The sequence below is a fragment of the Crocodylus porosus genome, unplaced genomic scaffold (genome assembly GCF_001723895.1).
Source record: "Crocodylus porosus isolate Cpor-Errol unplaced genomic scaffold, CroPor_comp1, whole genome shotgun sequence".
In the NCBI taxonomy this organism is placed as follows: domain Eukaryota; kingdom Metazoa; phylum Chordata; order Crocodylia; family Crocodylidae; genus Crocodylus; species Crocodylus porosus.
This window is the reverse complement of record NW_017728906.1, coordinates 161,536,178-161,554,136: the sequence shown is the minus strand read 5'-3', so window position 1 is coordinate 161,554,136 and position 17,959 is coordinate 161,536,178. Positions and strand designations below refer to the sequence as shown.

Genomic DNA, 17,959 nt, shown 5'->3' with positions numbered 1-17,959 from the left:
CCTCAGTCAGTTCCCGGGCGAACTCCTGGTCAAGCTCGGGACTTTGAGTGGGAGGTCTGTAGTAGACTCCCACCGTTGTGTTCCCTGTGCCAAATTCCCCACGAATTTTTACCCAGTGCAGTGCATGTGTAGACAATGATGGGGCTGGCTGGGGCACAAGGGTGCTTCAGTGCAGGAGCTACCTGATGACTAGCCCCACACTGGAGCACCCTCATGGCCTAGCTAGCCCCTCCATAACATGCTGAGCTCGATCGGAGCAGCCCCAGGCTAGCTGGCTGACCCCTGGGCCCTCTGCTAGCCAAGGCTGCTCTGACCCAGCTCAACATGCTGTGGTCCCCAGTGCATGTGTAAACATGGTGCCTAGGAGCAATGTACTCTGGTGAGATACATGCTCGAGTTTACTGCTTTGCATTAATTGCACGTGTATACATGCACATCTAGTAGGATTTACAGAAATGCTTATTTATACCTTTACACACTTAAATCCCATTGAAAACGTGGTCCCTAATCTCTTTGTGCTTTAATTTTATATCTGTAAAATAGAGACATTAGTACATCTGTAAAATGGAGACATTTCTTATATCTTATTGGGTTCTGAGGGTAAAGATAAAAAAGATTGTCTGGCATGCAGTAATGGAGCACATCAGTAACTCTCATCAGTGGATCCTAGGACCAATGCTAGTCCATGTCTTCCAGAAGGAGCTCTGAAACTACAGTGAAAATGGGTTTAAAAACTCAATCAGACCAAAAACTATTCTGCACTGAGAATTGTATGGACAGTTCTTTGTGTCTATAATGAGCCCTACTGGACTGCACAGGTGTGCAGAATCTGCCTGCATCTTTCTTGATGCTGGATTATGGCTTAAATTACTGCCTATTTATTGTTCTTATTTACAATTTTCTCAGCAAATGTAGGGATTGTTTTTGTTTAACACAATTTTCTTCAACTAGGGGATGGTACATGGAATATAGCTGGCACATGATAAATTGTAATGGATTGGTAACGTGGGTAAAAAGCTCTATTAAAATAAATGGAAAATCCATTAATCCCATTACAGACAATGCCAGACAAAATCTCCCATGGCTGCACACACATACACAAGACAGAGATCCACATGCCCAGGTACACTCTTCACTTTGCCAATTTATCCAGTTCTCCATCAGTGAATAATTGCATTGTTTTAATCTAATTCTATCCATTCTATGAGATGAGTAATTTCTAAATATAAAGAGGTAGGAATGTATGCACAAGAGAAGAACCATACACATCCAGTTATAGAGATTCATGTTACAAGATTCTGATTTATATATTTATTTCATTTAATCAGAGTGAGTCTCCATACACTTAAAAGAATGTCAATGCAGAGCAAAAGCAGGTAAGCTAGTATCTAAATTCCTGGTATGTATGCATGCACATGGCAAGGAACAGTAGGTTATATCCTGTAATTGCTGATGCACTGAAAGCACTGCCTGTCATACTGATTAATATGGTCTCAGTATTTCCTTGTGCTCCTCCATCTGTCTCTGTATCTTGTCTCATTTTATACTTAGGTTGTAAGCTCTTTGGTGTAAGGATCACTTTTTTGTTCGGTGTTTGTACAACACTAGCACAATGGGTTCCAGTGCAGGACTGGGCTCGAAGATAAACCACTAATACAAGTAACAAATAATGGTGATTTCTTTTAGGTCCAACTTTCAAATACCTAACTGCATAGCTTAACAAGAATAATCGGTTTTATATCCAAGTTAACATCCTCCTCTGTTCACTTTGATGGGGGAGGAATTAGGGTGCAATTTATATACACCCTCACCATATGGAAGTACAATTGCCACAGTGAATGCAGATATAGCGGCTGTCCCACCAGCTGTCACATGAATGGATGACATTTCCAGGTACAAAAGGGAAAACAACTTTCTATTTAGGGGGGGAAGTTTTCAGAGCACATAGATGAAAATGCAAGGGGTTCTCCCTTCCATAGGCATAAATCAGCCCTTTAAACCCAAAGTCTCAAGGGAACAACATGTTATCCATAAAAGTAGATTGTTTATGAAATTGTATGTTTGTTTAATTCATCAGGGAGTTTGTAACTTGCTCACCATTACTCACCAAGGTACATGTTCAGAATTAGAACTGCTTTCCAGAAAGAGAACATTTAGAAAATTCCCAATCTAACCATTAATATTTATCTTAAATATCTATTTATAGTTCCAGAAATGTCTCAACTTTTCTGCCAAATCTGAAAATCTTGATGTACAAGGAACACAGAATCAGGCCTTCTGTGAGATACAAGCTCAAATATTGAGAGCTGCATGTAGAGTTCTTCCATGCAAGATGTCTGACTCTTTGTGTACCCATATTTCTAACCATTTGCATCATAATACACCAATTTTTAAACACAGCACAACACTAACATTCAGATTAATCTTTATTAAATGATGACCCCAGTTGCAAGGCCTTCTCAAGCACCGAATTTCTGGCATGTGTCTTGTTGCATTTCCCTGGAAGACCAAGCGCATTAAGAGTCAAATGACAGTTGGTTAACTGTACCTCTAGTGGCTTCAGATAACATGGAAGAATTATTTATCCCCTTAAAAACAGTCTGATGCTTCCCTAAAATCAAATTATTCTTGTTATTAAAGTGTTACACACTCTTTTATGGAAGAAGTGCATATCTGGCTATGACATAATTCTAACTCAGCTTGATCTTCCTCCTTAAAACAAAATAAATGTGTTGCCATGGATCTAAGTTTTTCTTGCAATTTTATTTCATAATGCACAAGTATTCTTATCTCCTCCTCAAGATATTTAGTTTCAAATTCTGCATACAGCATCTTGCAGAGGACTGGGGAGAGGATCCATAAAAGCATTTAATTGGTGGAATTTAGGCACTAAATTCAAATAAGTAAATCTGTGGCATCTAAGAGTCTGTAGGTATTTACATTTTCACCAATAAAATTAATTAAGGCATCTTTCTCTCAACTAGCCCAAGTTACATGAGCCACCTCTCCTTCAATACATTTAGACCTTGTTACACATTCATTTTAGACAGCTCCTGGAGCTCTTAACCCCTGGATTAACACGTTAACACCTGAAACTAGTTTTAAGCATACTCACCTACTCATGGCACACTATTGTGTAGTGTATGTACCCTAGGCTATGTTTTAGTGTAAACACCCACCCAACCCCCTGCCCCGCTAGCCTGGCTCAGGCCCACTGCTTCCCCCACCAAATCCCCACTCACTGCTTCCTGTCCCTACTTGTGGCTACCTGCAGTCTGTCCTACAGGAACAGGCAGGGAAGGGTTAACCTGCTGTCCCAGATGTCACCAGGTTCAGCCTGGAGAACAGCAGCAGTCTGGCAGTGGCAGCGGCCAGGCAGATAGGCTAACCCTTCCTTGCCTGCTGCCTGGGACAGAGCGCAAGCAACCACAAGTATGTGGCAGGGCAGAGCCCTGGGTACAGGGGAAGCAGGGAGAACCGCAGGGGTGGGGGAGCCACAGGGGACGGGGAAAGCCTGGAATGGGAAGTGGGGGGTTCTTCCCGTTCAGTCCTCCAGGCCCCTGCTGGCCTGAACACGACTGCTTCAAACTTGAGCTAGCACTAGCACTCATCAACGTTTGAGAAGCTCACAGTGTTACGTGTCAAGGCCCATACAGTGTGGTGGCAGAACACTCAAAGCACAGAGAACAGACAGTAGTGGATAGAGTGGTTCCTAGATGGACTCTCTCTGAGGAAGCTGCTTCTTCCTATTCCCCAACAAGAGCCATTCTAGCAATCAGTCTCTCCAGTCTTTGTCTTTTCCTTGCTTGGTTCTAATTACAGGAAGAAGAGACAGGAAGTGGGATACTGAGTGATCAGAAATTAGGTGCAAGAAATTCTGGGACTGTTGTTGGGATACTTTTTGGGCAGCATTTCAGTGAGAGCACTACTGCTGGAGGATAAGCTAAGGGTTTTTTAGTGTGCATGGTTGCCAGGTTTGAGTGGCCCTTGGAGTAGGACCAAGTAGTGGTATAGGCATCCACAGTTCTGCTCTGTGCACACCCCATATTGATGCCATATCTGATGAGCTAAGCATCTTGAAGCCTGTATCACACCTAAACCCATTTAGGATTCTTAAACCAGGCATTCCTGCACCTAAGTTCTCTGAGAGGCCTGACTTGGTAATTGTGCTCTGAAAAGATCTAACACTCCCCAAAACTGAGATCAGCGCAAAGCACACCACCAAGGGACACTTGCATTTAAAACAGGAGGCAACCATCTTTCCTCTGTTATTTTAATGGTTATAGCAAAAGTTGGAGAAGGGGGTTCTGGGTCCTCTTAATCACTAGTGTCCCAGGAAAGTCCCCTAAACACCAGCCTATAAGCTAAGTGGGGATGGGGATACTTTTCATCCTTCCTGTTGAAACTGCCGCTGTATAGCTGACACAAGACTTGTCAGATAAGAGTACAAGTAAACCAGAGGAAGCATGATTGTTTAGTCCAGTTTTGCAGGCACTACCCTGGGAGGGGATAGTACAGTGCTCTGCACCCTGCTCCATAGTGTGAACATGCCTTTAAAATTATTGGATAAAATGCATAAACACCATTGGAAAGTATGACCAGAACCCAGAGCTCTACTCTCATTAATAGTGATTTACAGTCATGCCCTCACTCTGCCTCAGACCTGGCAGTGCTGGCAGCTTTTCCTTTCTGCAAGAAGGAAGTAAAGGAGACCCCTTTCCATGTCTTCCTGGACTGCCCCCAGCTGCAGCTGCTCTTTAGGGCCCTTTGCATCTTCTTTGGTGCACTGGTCTTTGACTTCTCAGATTGTGTGCATTTTTTCTATCCTTTAGTGAGTGGTCAAGGGGAGCATGATCTGCCTGGCCTATTTCCTGCTTGGCCAGGCCAAGACAGCGATTCTGAAAAGCTGCAAAAACTGGTTTTCAGGGGCTGGCTGTGACACCACTCTGAAACTTCTTGGTCCTGGTACATGTCACACTTAAAACTGGACACTTCACCTTGCAACAAAATGTGGAACAGTTTGTGTTGTGCTACACCACTGAGGGAGCCGTCTGCACAGTGGAAGATAGACAACTGGTCCTACATGTGTAACCCCATGAGGGCATGGGGGAGGGGGTTTCAGTCTTAGGTGGCATGGTGTTCTGTCACTAAAAAGCATTTCATGCTTAGCCCCTGCACATACCTTTGAACTTTCACCATTTGTTTTTTTAAATATTTGTATAATATAGGTTTAAAATGTCTCTCTCTCTTGCTCCCTGTCTCATTCTGAGCTGTAGTTTCAACAGGAAGGTTAAAGGGCATCCCCACCCTAGCTTAACCTTATCCTTGGGGTCCAGCACCTTCTGGTGAGGTAACAGAGGCGGCAGCTTTGGAATCGTCTCAAGCTGAGGACTGATTAAAATCTCAAGCTCCCAATTTTTGAGCAAGTGCTTAATCTACTACACTTATTACATGCTTATATGATATGCTCCTTCATTTTTAAGGAAAGAGGCTATGAATATTGTGCTTTGTGTTGACCTCCACATTGTCAGTATTTATTAGGTGTGTTTAGAATATACCTGCAGAATCAAGCCCCCCCAAGAGAATATGGCAGCAGTTCTAAGCAAATGCATTAGCAAAACTTAAGGAGCCAAGGTGTCTCTAGGCAGATAAGAAGGGTTTTGTGGATTGCTCACTTGGATTTAAAGTGCCTAAACTCCAACTAAATTGCACACTGCTCAAGTGCTTTTTTTGGGAACTTACTCTGTTTTAACCTACTGCTTACAAAATATTTATACTGACAGTCAGCTGTCTTTAAGAATCTCAAAGTCAAGATTCTGATGAGCTCATTCATCTTTTATAATACAACAGCCCAATGGATCATTAAAACAGGCAATTGACAAGAAAAGAGTACAGGCATTAATTTAAAAAACAGAAGCTAAACATCTGCTCCAGGAACCAGTTTTCTAGCATGTAGATGGGTGCATTAAACTTTGAAGTGTTATAGAGTATTTTAACTTCTACCACACCAGCTGTTAGATATTTTTGGCCATGGTGCAAATATTATCTGGCAAGTCTGTATGAGCAGCTGACAAGGATGAAGAATGTCAGTTATGAGAAACAGAAAATTCAAGCCATATGGTACCAATATTAAGCTAATACTTTAGGTGTCAGGAAATATTTGGTTATGCTTAATTTGAGGGCTCCAAATTTATAGACAATTTAATTATTGTGCAATTTTATACACAATTACATTTAAATTTCCATATTGTCATAACTGTAATCTTGCCATTTAACAGTAATGTAAATTGCACAGAATTTGTCAGTCTGCGAACTTAAGCTTGCTATTATCAGCAAGGCCTAATCCATTTCTTATTCATGCATGTAATCTTTATTTGTGTGAGTAGTGCCACTAACTGCATAATGTTTTCAGTCAGAGTTGCAAAAGCTTTGTTAAGTTGTATCATCTTAAGGCTTTTAAACATTTTTAATTACCTGTGTAAGTCACATCAGTAACTAGCAGACCTGACTTTAGGGAAAATGGTGCCTTGCGGCCGCTCAGCCATGCTGCCTTCCAGCTGGGCACTGCCACCTTGCCCTTGGCTTGGCCCTTAGCACCCTCCTCTTGGCTTGTCATGCTGCCTGGCAGCACCTGCCACCACTTCCACTGCCACCTGGGGGATTTTTATCTCACTGTCCTGGCCAGCTGGCTTAGATCTGGGCATGGCTGGTGGGGAGCGGGCCTCACTGCACTGCCCCCAGGATTAATTGCCAGTGAAGTCCTGAAATGGCTCCCATCTAGCATGAGCAGCAGAGCAGGGTGTGAGTGTGTGTGAATATGGCACCCCCCTGACCACAGTGTCCTGGGTACCCATGCTGCCCACCCCTAAGGCCAGCTCTGAGTCTTAGTATAAATTATTGTGTTTCCACAGAAGTCAAAAAAGTCTGATTTTGATTGCAAACCTCTAGCTGTTCCTATTAAAGCTGTATCTGCTTTGCATTTTCAAAGGAATGTGCAACTTTGGACCAACTGTGTTGTAGCTTAATGATTGTTGACAGTTTCCAGCATCATATTATGGCTAAACTGGTGCTTGGAAATGTAGGAGGAGAAGGCAAAGCTCATCCATATCTTTACAATATGATCTGTACCTTATGCATCTGAGCCCTCTACCTGCCTGACAGAAGTGTCACTTTTTAGCAGGTTTAAAGCGGGTTAAGTGCCTTTTGCACCACTTTAATGGAATTGCCGTTTACACATTCAACAGCATATTGCGTGTTAATTCTAGCTGCTGTAGCACATTTGGCAGCATAGTGCACCTTAAATGATTTGGGACACAGCAAATGACTTTAGGGCACTGCAAAGTAAAACACCTGCAAGGAGTTTTAGTTTTCTACCCTACAGCCACGGAGGGAAACACCAGGCTCTGTGTGGCTCAGGGGGTGTGCAGGCAGACCATGCAGGCAGCCCGGCAGCAGCCCAGAAAGGCAGGCTCCACAGAAGGGGGAAAAAAAAAAAGCAGCTAACTCGATCTCTCCCCCAGAGCCTTCCTGCCTGCCTGGCTGACCTGCGCGGGGACCTGGTGCTTCCCTCCACGGCTCCAGTGGCCCCCAGGACTACCTGAACCGGGTGCCTGCCGACAGGTGCCGCCTGATGGCGGGGGGCTGCCACTGCCATGGAGGGAAGCACCAGCCCCTCCTCGCAGCTCATGGACTGCTCTACCTGCCAGCAGCTTGCTCGCCCCACCCTGCCACTGGAGAGGCAGGTAAGGATCAGGCTGTGACATGGGTGTACACAATATGGGGGTTTACTTTGCCCTAAACTGAAGGGGTGTTTTTAAAAAAACACCCCTTCAGTTAAGGGAGAATTAAACCCCCATGTTGTATACAAATGCCCCTAAAGACTCAGATAGAAACTGGGTAATATCTCTGAATAATATGAAGCCTTTTAGTGATCCTCCTTGTCTTCACTCATAGACACCTTTCAGAACACTGTCAGAGCAGCATTCTGCATAGGTAGCATAGCTGTATATATTTGTACATAGTTAATAAACTTTATTATTTGGAATCAAGCTGCACCAGTGTGTTTTCCCTAGATCTTAATGTGAAGAAGGCAAAGAAACAGCAGTAGTTGACACTTAGAGATTGCAGAGGTCTTAGAAACGCTTGAATCACTGGTATGATGAATAACCTCCTAATACAAGGTGCATCTACACATGAAATTACTGCGCATGAGTAAACTCCATTTGTGTGCCTGGGAGCAATAAACTCTGGAACAATAAGCTCTGGAATATATTCATGCACAACACATTGAGCCGGGTTAGAGCAGCCTCAGCTGTGAGGGGAGCCGGGGGACCAGCCTGCTGGCCCAGGGCTGCTCCAACCCTGCCCAGTGTGCTGCTTAAAAGTTGGCTAGGGCACGAGAGTGTTTCAGCACGGGGCTAGCACCCTCTTGCCCCAGTCAGCCAGGATAGTGTCTACACGTGCTGTGCTGTGGAACTGTTTACTCCACATCAGGCTAGTACTTGTATTTACAAGTACTATCCTGTTGTGAAGTAAATTAATTTACTCTGGCTTAATAGGGGCGCGTGCATAGATACCAAGGTGTTTACTGTGCAGCTCATTAGTCAATTGTGTAGTAAATGTCTTGTGTAGATATGCCCACAGACAATAAAAGGATTAAAATGTCTGGCTGTTTGGGGAAAATGGCCTTGTCTGATTGCTTATTTGAGGATCAGGCCACATGTGCTGAAAGAGTGGAACGTCAACAAAAATTATGAACTCCAGTCGAAATAATAATTAATTGAATTTCTGGACAGGCAAATGGCATCTTTCAGGATGGCCTAGGCTGATAGCAGAAAAAGAGCAATTTTTCAGAGATTCAGTTGTATAGGGTCCTCACAGTGACCACACCGTTAACACATACTGTTCAGAGCTAAAAAAAGTTGCAGCTATCCTTGGAGCATATATCCACTTCTAGAAGGGATTGAAGCAACTCTTATGACACCCCGACTAAAAAATGTATTGCAACTGTGCTCCTTTTCTGAACAATCAGCTATTACCATAGCTCAAACATGGTACTCTGGTGCATCCTTGGGAGTGCCCTATGACAGTGAATCCACAGAAACTATGTTGGACCACTTCTGGACAGTTTCATTTTGAAAATATGTTTATTCTGAGTAGCCTAGTAGTCTGTATAAATTTGGTTCATTTGGTGTTAAGACTTGTTTTCAAGGACAGAAGTTCTTGAATGACAATAAAACTCTATTCATATCCAAAGAATTCCACTTTGTTAAAAGAAATTGTATTAAACATCACATCATCTCCTCATCATGCAGCCACAAATGGATTAATGGAAAGATTTATTCAGACTTTCACAGAAGCCATTCATGTTACAATCCCAGATAAAGGGAGCTTGCCATGTAAGGCTGCAAATATTTGGTTGGCTTATAGGAATCTAGTATATTCTACAAATCCTATCCTGGCAATGTTGTTTACAAGATGTCATTTCAGATCTTGCCTGGACTTGTGAAGGCCTCCACCAGAGGTACATTCACAAGAAACAGTGTGATTAAATGGCCACTAATAGTCACATGCAAACACAGTTTTCACATTAATACATGAACACCTGGAGTGACTGTGTCACAGATGGCTCTTTTCTCTTATGGGGCAGAACTGGACATGTCATGAACAATACTCATAAAACCTTTTTTGAGCTCAAATTCAGGAGGATAGTCTCTGAACTTACTATACAGATTCAGGCAGTAATTTGTGATAGCAGAAAGGAGGCTGACATCCCAGGTTCCACTACAAGCAATTCTAAAGCTACAGAGAAGGAAGATGCATGAGATACACCAGCAAGTGCAGGCATTTACCCATTTCTATTATGATATCTATGAGATGTTACTCAGGAAAATATTGCAAAACAACTCTCGGGTTTAATTTGTACCCTGGTGTGTATAAGTAATGGCAGTTTAAAAATGACATGGCAAAGGGGAAGGAAGGTGCAGTGGCTCTCTACAGGACCTCCTTATTACACATTGCTTAAGCCCGTGGTTGGCACCCTTTTAAGGCTGCTGGCTGGATCAACCTAGTTTGGGTCTGGGGCAGGGAGATTGGAGGCACTAGGACCGAATCACTGCCACCACTTTTCCCAGGAGTTGCACAAAGAAAGCACCCACCACTGCTACTTCCTGGCAGTGGCCCAGAGGAAGGGTCTACAGCCACCACTTCTTCCCATGGTGGCAAGGGAAAGTGACTGCTGATGAAGCCCCTGACACTGCTGAAAGCTGCTGAAGCCTCATGTCAGCAGGTTGAATCAAATGGCTGTATGGGACAGATTTCACTCACGGGGTACAGGTTGCTGATCTCTGGTTTAAGGCATTCAGAATCCATCCAGAGCAATAGGTATATAGGTAGCTAGGTCTTGTGTATGTATACAGAGTTAATATCTGAGAGGCAAAGATTTCTTAGCGTGATCTCTTTTACTGGACAAACTGCATAACTGAGATAGAGTTAGATAAGCTTTCGAATGCAAGACAGTCTTTATCAGGTCTTGCCTTCTAAAGCTTGTCTAACTCTATCCCAGCTATGCAGTTGATACAACAAAACATTATTCTAACACTACCATGATACAAAGTTGATACACACAGTTATTTGGAAACTAGCTGTACCAGTGTTGCTTTTCCATATTCTTAATTGTGTGTAGTGACCACAATAGTGACACAAGAGCACAGGTGTGACATAAATTATTCTGTAGGGAGGAGCTGCATCATAAGCATTACAAGCCAATTTTTCACCCCTATCAGCAGATATAAATGTTAGATTGTCACTGTCTGGTGATTAATCATCATAGTAACTTACTGTGTAGCAGACTGCCCTATCACAAATTTATAAAAGAGTTTTACTTGTCATACAAGCTTCCAATGTTTCCTTGTTGCTTTTCACTTTATTCTCTTCCTTGTGCAAGATCTTACGTGTTTGAAAGCTGTTCTTGACCATTAGTGTGATCTGGCATCAGTGACATATGTCAGGACTCCTGATTTTGTGCGATTATTTATCTTTTAGTGCCTGCACATTTTTTATGCTTTTGGTGCCTTTCATTACCAGTCTCAGGCAGAAGTGGCAGCACAGTGTAGTAGAGCTCTGTGCATATACCCATATTTCTCAAGGGCACCACAGAGTATTTTCATAATTGCTGTCTGATTATTTTTCTCTCTGAAAACCTAGGGGCATCCTAGGTACTGCCATTTTCTCTTCTTTGAGCACCTGAAGTTTCGTACTCCTGAACAGTTAGCCCAGAATATTTTGAAAGGGATGACCAGTTTGTTACACACCGGTGTGTTTGTACCACTCCATTATGATACCAGGGAGTGCCATATTGAGATGTGCTTGGTTGGCAGGTCCTACCTCCCACAATGGAAGTAGTGTATCTAAGTGCAGCACTGCACACATGTCAATAAGTTTTGCTGGGAGGCAGAGCCTACTACCTTGCATATTGTGCTCCGTTAAGGTAACTACACTACTTTTAGTTCAGGAGGAAGCATGCAAAGAGCCAATATAGTGTGTCTTAGGATAACATTGCTTGGTGTCATCATGGAGCAGTCCAGGCATACATGCTTGGTGCTGTAATCTTCAGGTCAAACTCTGAAAATTTCTATATACTCATAAAGGTCCTAATCATATTATCAAGTATAATAATACTTAGAAAAGAAGAAATAAGAATGCTACCCTCTTAACTCTTCCTTCTGCAGCAACTAAAAGCCAGCTGAGGAAGTGGTAAGCCTAGCCAGAAATAAGTCCCAATAAAATGGTGAGGTTAGGTGTAGACCAGGAGGTTCAACTGGTGCCCTGCAGCCCACCTACAGCCCACAGAGGATTAAGTTGTAGCCCTTAGGCTTCCACCTGGCCATCACTCCCTGCATTGCTTTGGTTGCAGCATCTATCAGGGCCTCTAGGCTTTCCCTCTGGCTTCCACTTTCTATATCTGCCCCAGGGGACTGTGCAGCATGAGAGTCATTGCACAGTACACTAGGGGAGCCTGTGCCAGATAGCTAGAAGGGGGTGGGGGCAGCCTGCAAGCCTGAGGGGTGGAGTGGCTGCCTGTGCATGCAGTGGAGTAGTGTATCACCCGTTCAACTGCTTATCTATGTGTATAGTGGAGTGGGTAAGGGGACTATTCACACATGCTGTACAGTGAGGGGGCTTCTCATATGTGTGCTGAAGTAGTGGTGGGGAGGGCTGCTCCATGGGGTGCCCTTGGTTTGAGTTGCACTAGTGTGGTCCATGGGCATGCAGCCTCCCTTGGTGTAGCCTATGTTGGCAGGGTTCCCAACACAAGATATTTTTTTAATGACAAGCTGCAAACTTTTTACTGAGACTCAAACTCTTTTAGTGACCTATGTTTTACATAATGTAAAGCTAACCCTTCTGCCAGGTCCTGGATAACCATTGTTACAAAGTTTGATTGTTAGAAAAAAGTTTTCATATTATCATTAAAAAAAATGTCTTTGAGTTGGCAACTCTGCTTGACTGCAGCAATATTTTACATCAGGCTGCCCCCACCCCAAGGGTCCTTACCCACTCCCATGCCGTAATACCCCCAACCTCACCCTAAACCATGCTGCCCCCTAGTCCATCCTCCAGACTTACCACTGCTAGCCACACATCCTAACCCAGCACAGACCCCTAAAGAAGGACTATTTTCTGCCTATTCAGGACCTAACAGTGCTACAGGCAGGCAAGGGGATGAAGCAGCATATGGCTGTGGTGGGGAAAGCTACAGGCTACAAAGCCCTGAAAGAATGATCCAGGTTAGATGAGGAACAAGCTGGGGAGCTTGTTCCCCACTCAGCCCTGGGATCATGGAGCTGGGTGGGGAACAATCTGGGGAGCTCATTCACCACTCAGTTCTGCTGTCACAGAGCTGACACTGGGAGATAAGGTCTCCCAGCTGTTCTTTCCAGGGCTGGGAGATAAGGATATCCCAGTCCCTGCTCCCTGACTGTAATCTTGGAATGGGGGCTTGGAGCTCCCTGCTGCCGGGGTAGGGGGACATAGTCCCCACCCCAGCTCTGGTGGCAGAGCCCACCCCAGCAACAGGCAGCTCCCAGGGGCAGGAAGCAATCTTCCACCCCCTGGTGGCTGACTGGGAGCAGATTTGCTCCCAGTCAGGAGTCTATACAAGCATTACCGTTCAGTTACTTACAAGTAAATTTGCTACTTGTATTTGCAGGTAACAAATTTACTTGAGATTAGCAAGGTTTACTATGCAGTAAGCATATACACATGTAGACACACACACTTACTATGCAGTAAACTACACTACTTTGCAGTAAAGCATCTCATGTAGATGCATCCACTATGTCAGGCACATTGTAGGGTTCCCGTTGCTGCTCTCCCCATCTGCCCTTCCCCTATGGTAGTATTGTCTTCTTTTGTGAGGAATTTATTTAGTATAGAAGAATCTCAGCCCAAATTTATGCAATAGCTTTTTTTTGTTTGAACAACTTACAGATCATGTGTCCCAAAGCAGCATGTAAGCACGCCATTAAACTGCTGGAATCAGCACTAGTCATCAACATGCTTTGCAAAAGCTATCATCACCACTATAGAGTTTCACATTTTTCAATGTCCCCCAACCTGTAGGAGCAAGGAGTTTTACAGATTCAGAGCATAATAGAAGTGAGATCACTGCAGGGATATAAGGGGATGGCAGTACAAAAAGATCAGTTATGTCCACTCAAAATAAGTCAAATAAACATATAAATGTTTTAAAATAATTTAATCTGGCAGAAAGCTATGCTGGATTTTCCCATGTAAGTTTCAGATGTGAGAAAAGATTACATTTAGTGAGCTAAATTTCATATTAAACTGAAATGTATGCATGTAGATAGAACCTGGGGGCCCAGATATGTATATCGTCCCATTTTTCAGATAATGAAAATCACACCCTCTGTGAGGATATGTTTGAAGAATGCTTTTGAAAATTGATGTGACTGGTTGTTCTAGAGGAAATTCAGGAAGAGAGATATGACCTGCCTAAACTGACTGCAGAGTTTTCACTGTAGATACGCGTCTTAAAATTCTCTGAATTTTATTTGGGTTTCGTGTTATTATATACGGGAGGGTTATGTCACTTAACTTCTAGTTGTGACTGTCTTGTCAGAAATTATTTAACTGCTTTTGCTTGACACTTGATACAGTTGTTAGACAGATCATCGCTGAAGAGAATCTGCTTCAATCCCTCAGATTTTAAATGCAGTGTTTAACACTCTAAAATAAAATAGATTATTATTTGCTATTGTTATTTCAACAGAAACATGCAGGATATCTATAGAAAGAAAAATGGTCCAGATTCTGATCTTGGTTTCATCAGGGTATCTCTGCATTCATTACTTTGACTCTTAAGGAGTTGCTCCATATTTGCCCTGCTGTAATCAAGGTGAGTGTCTGGCCTGTGCATGTTGTCCCACACATGTAGTAGAAATCATTTGACTATAAGGAATTAAAATGACTGAGGCAAGAAGGGAAGGGAGAGAGCTGATGGTAGCATCAAATAAAAAAAGATGTGAAACAGGTGTGCCTAAAGTTTAAAAGATCCTGTCTGGGAATAAAACAAGCAGGTGATAATACTATAGCCAAAGTCATTCCTGGAGAGCTAGCCAGCAGCAATGGATGGGAAATCCTCTCTAACACAAAGCTCCATGGGCTTCCATGGTCTAGAAGTCACATAGATTATTTAGAAGCTGCACCCTCATGGCTCGAATCCAAATGTGCTGAGCACCCAGGGTGCTATATATAGAAATTCCTGCTCCTATGGAAGTTGATGACTGAATTTCCATTAATTTGAAAGAAATGAGTGAGTCTTAAAACACACGGTTTCTTTTAGGTATGAGTGAACACAAAGTGCAGAATCCGATGTCACTTCACACTCCTGAATAGCAGTTTCTCAGTCCCATAACAACTTCCATTTTTGGTATTTGCCAGTTTGCATTATCTGGTTCTCTCTCCTCCCTCCTCTTGAAGCCAAGCCACAGCACCTTGTATTTAATATTCATTGCATGAAATGGATGTGAAATGGATGGAGATCAGTAAGGAATTTTCTCCCGCACTGGGAGAAAGGATCCAGGCTAGACTTTATGGCCTGTTCCCTTCCAGGGCAGCATCTATCTCACTAAGCCACAGACTAACTTGTTGCTTTCCTCCTGGTTTCACAAAGCTCTTGGCTAGTCACAGGCCAGCTTCAAGAGGAGGGCTGGAAAGAGCAAGGGGGTGTGCTGGTTAGAGCACTATAGTAGAAAGCTGAAGAACTGCAGGTTCAAACCCCTCTGGTTAAGGAGGCCTCTCCCATTTCCTTGGAGAATGTCCTCAATCACTTAGCTACTGAGTGAAAACTTGGTAACCCAAGAAATGTTTTCCTCAAACAGAAGCTTAAAGCTCTACTAGCTTTGTGTTTTTATCAAAGGGCAAATGTTCTTATGGATTTTTAGACAGGCATTTTTAAGGTTTTTTATTATTATTATTGTTTACAGTGTCCATAAGTTTACAGACAGTGGGCAACCCTGGAAGATGCTCCTCCTAATTCTGTTCTCCTCCTAATTCCCTTCTAGTCATGGGTTTTTGCCATGTAGGATTGTTAGGCTGATGCTCATCCAACACAGGCTCATACAGAATTGCACACCTATCAGCCAGCACATTCTCAGAGGCTATGTGCAGTAGGGCTTCGCAAAGCTTCGGCCCCTGATTCAATTCAGCAGAGATTCAGCCTGATTATGTAGCCGAATCTCCGAATCTGAATTGAATCGGAGGACCCTTTAATCTTTCTGAATCAAATCGGAACCTTCCAAATCAATTCAGAGAGATTCGGAAAGATTCAGCAATTCAGACATAGACACAACTTTAAATGTTTTTTCTACGTACCGCTAGGTAGCAGGCTGGTTGTGAACACTGCGATGCTGAGGCGCATGAAGTGCCCTACAGAAAGAAGCATGGGGGGCTCCCTAGAGCACTGAGCAGCAGACCTGGAAGTGGACCAAAAGCACTTCTGGTGCACTTCCGGGTCTGCCGGGGAGCGTGCGGGGGGACCCTATATTCCCCCGGCTCAGCGACTGGTGCCTCCTGAGTCTGGGGGGGGGGCACCCAGTGTCCCCCCAGGGCTAACTGCCAAGCCAGGGGGGTGCTGGGGCCCCCCCCCAGCTTGCTCCCCAGCGGACCTGGAAGTGGACGGGAAGTACTTCCAGCCCACATCTGGGTTCACCGCTGAGCACGTGGAGGGCCGCCCCCCCACACTCCTTTGGGATGCTCCATGCACCCCAGCATCGTAGTGTTCACAAGCCACACCGGTACCTCTAGGTTTGTATAAAAAACATTTAAAGCTGTGTCTATGGCCAAATTGCTGATTCTCCTAATCAGCACTGAATTTTCAGATTCAGCCAAATTAAATTAGAGACAGTGATCTAAATCAATAAATAGAATCACTGTCCCTGATTCAGGCTGAATCAAATAGTGCCCACTTCCCACACCCCTAATGTGCAGTAAGATTGCAAACTGTGCATAAGTTACCTGGATACTTGGGGGCATAAAATGAAATAGTTTTCTGCCGTGGTTGCCTTGTGCCCTTGATTGCCTGACTATCTTGATGCAGACTTTGAGGCTGTCATAAACCTAAGTGGGGAAGAAAAACTAGATGAAGTTAATTTCTAAGAAATGATCCATTTGGTCTTATCTGAAATCCAGGGATTAATTAAAAGAAGGAGGTTCATCATATAATTTCTACAGAATTTAAAATATAATATCTTATTAAATATACAAAACAGTTGCATAATCTGATAGATACACTGGTCTCATAATAGAGGATTTCAAATTATTAAGCCACTTAAAAAGTTTGAGTCTCTCATAAGACTGGCAGGTGATGAATAGAAAACATAATAGCAAGGCATTAATGATTGAAAAAAAGTGATGAGAAGGCACTTTCTCTATACACCTATAATAAAAGCTTGAAATTGAATAAAATATTTTTTCTGAGATGAAAAGTGAAATGCTTGGTTGCAGCCAGTGAGAAAATATTTTAGCAACTTCAGAAAAGCACTCCTATTTGTCTAAGTTTTATGGCTTAAATCTTAACCTTAAATTTCCATTACCATGATTTTGGACCATATATTCATTCTGCACAAGTTAAACTCTTTCATACAAGAATATTTTTCCATTACACTCCTAATCACCATCTGTTGATTTCTGGGTGTCTGTAGAATTACAGCTTCCAGATGTTTCTTGTTCTAGTTCATGACCACTTATTACTATCTAAAGTTCTGGTACAGTAGAAAGATAGCTGACATAACAGAAAGCATCAACAGGGACACTAATCAGGTAATTATTAATGAGCCATGCCATGCCCAGGATAACTTAGCTGCCTATTTGCTTGCTAATTCCTTCAGTCTTTTTTTCCTGCTGTATCAGATCTTTGACTTGTTTATCTTCCTGTGAAGTTTGTTAAAGAACCACAGTGTTTCTTACATCCCTTATCTATACTATTATGCATACTGTGTGCCGTCTCTGTTAGTAAGTATGAAGCCTCACTGCGATAGATGAAATTTTCATAGAGGAAGTTGGGTGAGAGAACAGAGTTCACCGATGTGTACGCGTGGGTGAGTCACTGCCTGCTGGCCAGGCTTACATGCAGCATTACCCTTCAGGCCATTACGATACCAAAGGTTCTAGCAGGGTGTAGTTGTGTCAGTTTCATTCTGGGCTCTCGAGCCCTACTATATATAAGCCATGTTCAGCCATTTACACCCTTTGGTATTGTCATTCAGTTTGTCATTCGATGTGATGAGGACAAGAAGTCAATTACAATATGCGACAAAAATACGGAGGCGGAATGAGAGGACATGACAGCAACGTTGTGAGGGAGCGGGGCCTAGGGGCGGCTGTGAGCTCCCTAGCGCCCCCTACCGTCACGTTAGGGTGAACGTAGCACCCTCAG

The 17,959-nt window shown here is 43.3% G+C and overlaps 1 protein-coding gene and 1 long non-coding RNA gene across 2 annotated transcripts in view; one reads left to right on the top strand and one right to left on the bottom strand.

Moving 5' to 3' along the window:
* STARD13 (StAR related lipid transfer domain containing 13) overlaps nucleotides 1-17,959 on the bottom strand; it is a 520,536-nt gene that overhangs the window by 474,416 nt on the left and 28,161 nt on the right. The gene's annotated exons all lie outside the window — the stretch shown is intronic.
* Nucleotides 1,324-2,742, top strand: LOC109306597. Its single transcript, XR_002100049.1, has 2 exons — nucleotides 1,324-1,376; nucleotides 2,207-2,742. It is a non-coding gene; the product is annotated as an uncharacterized LOC109306597 (long non-coding RNA).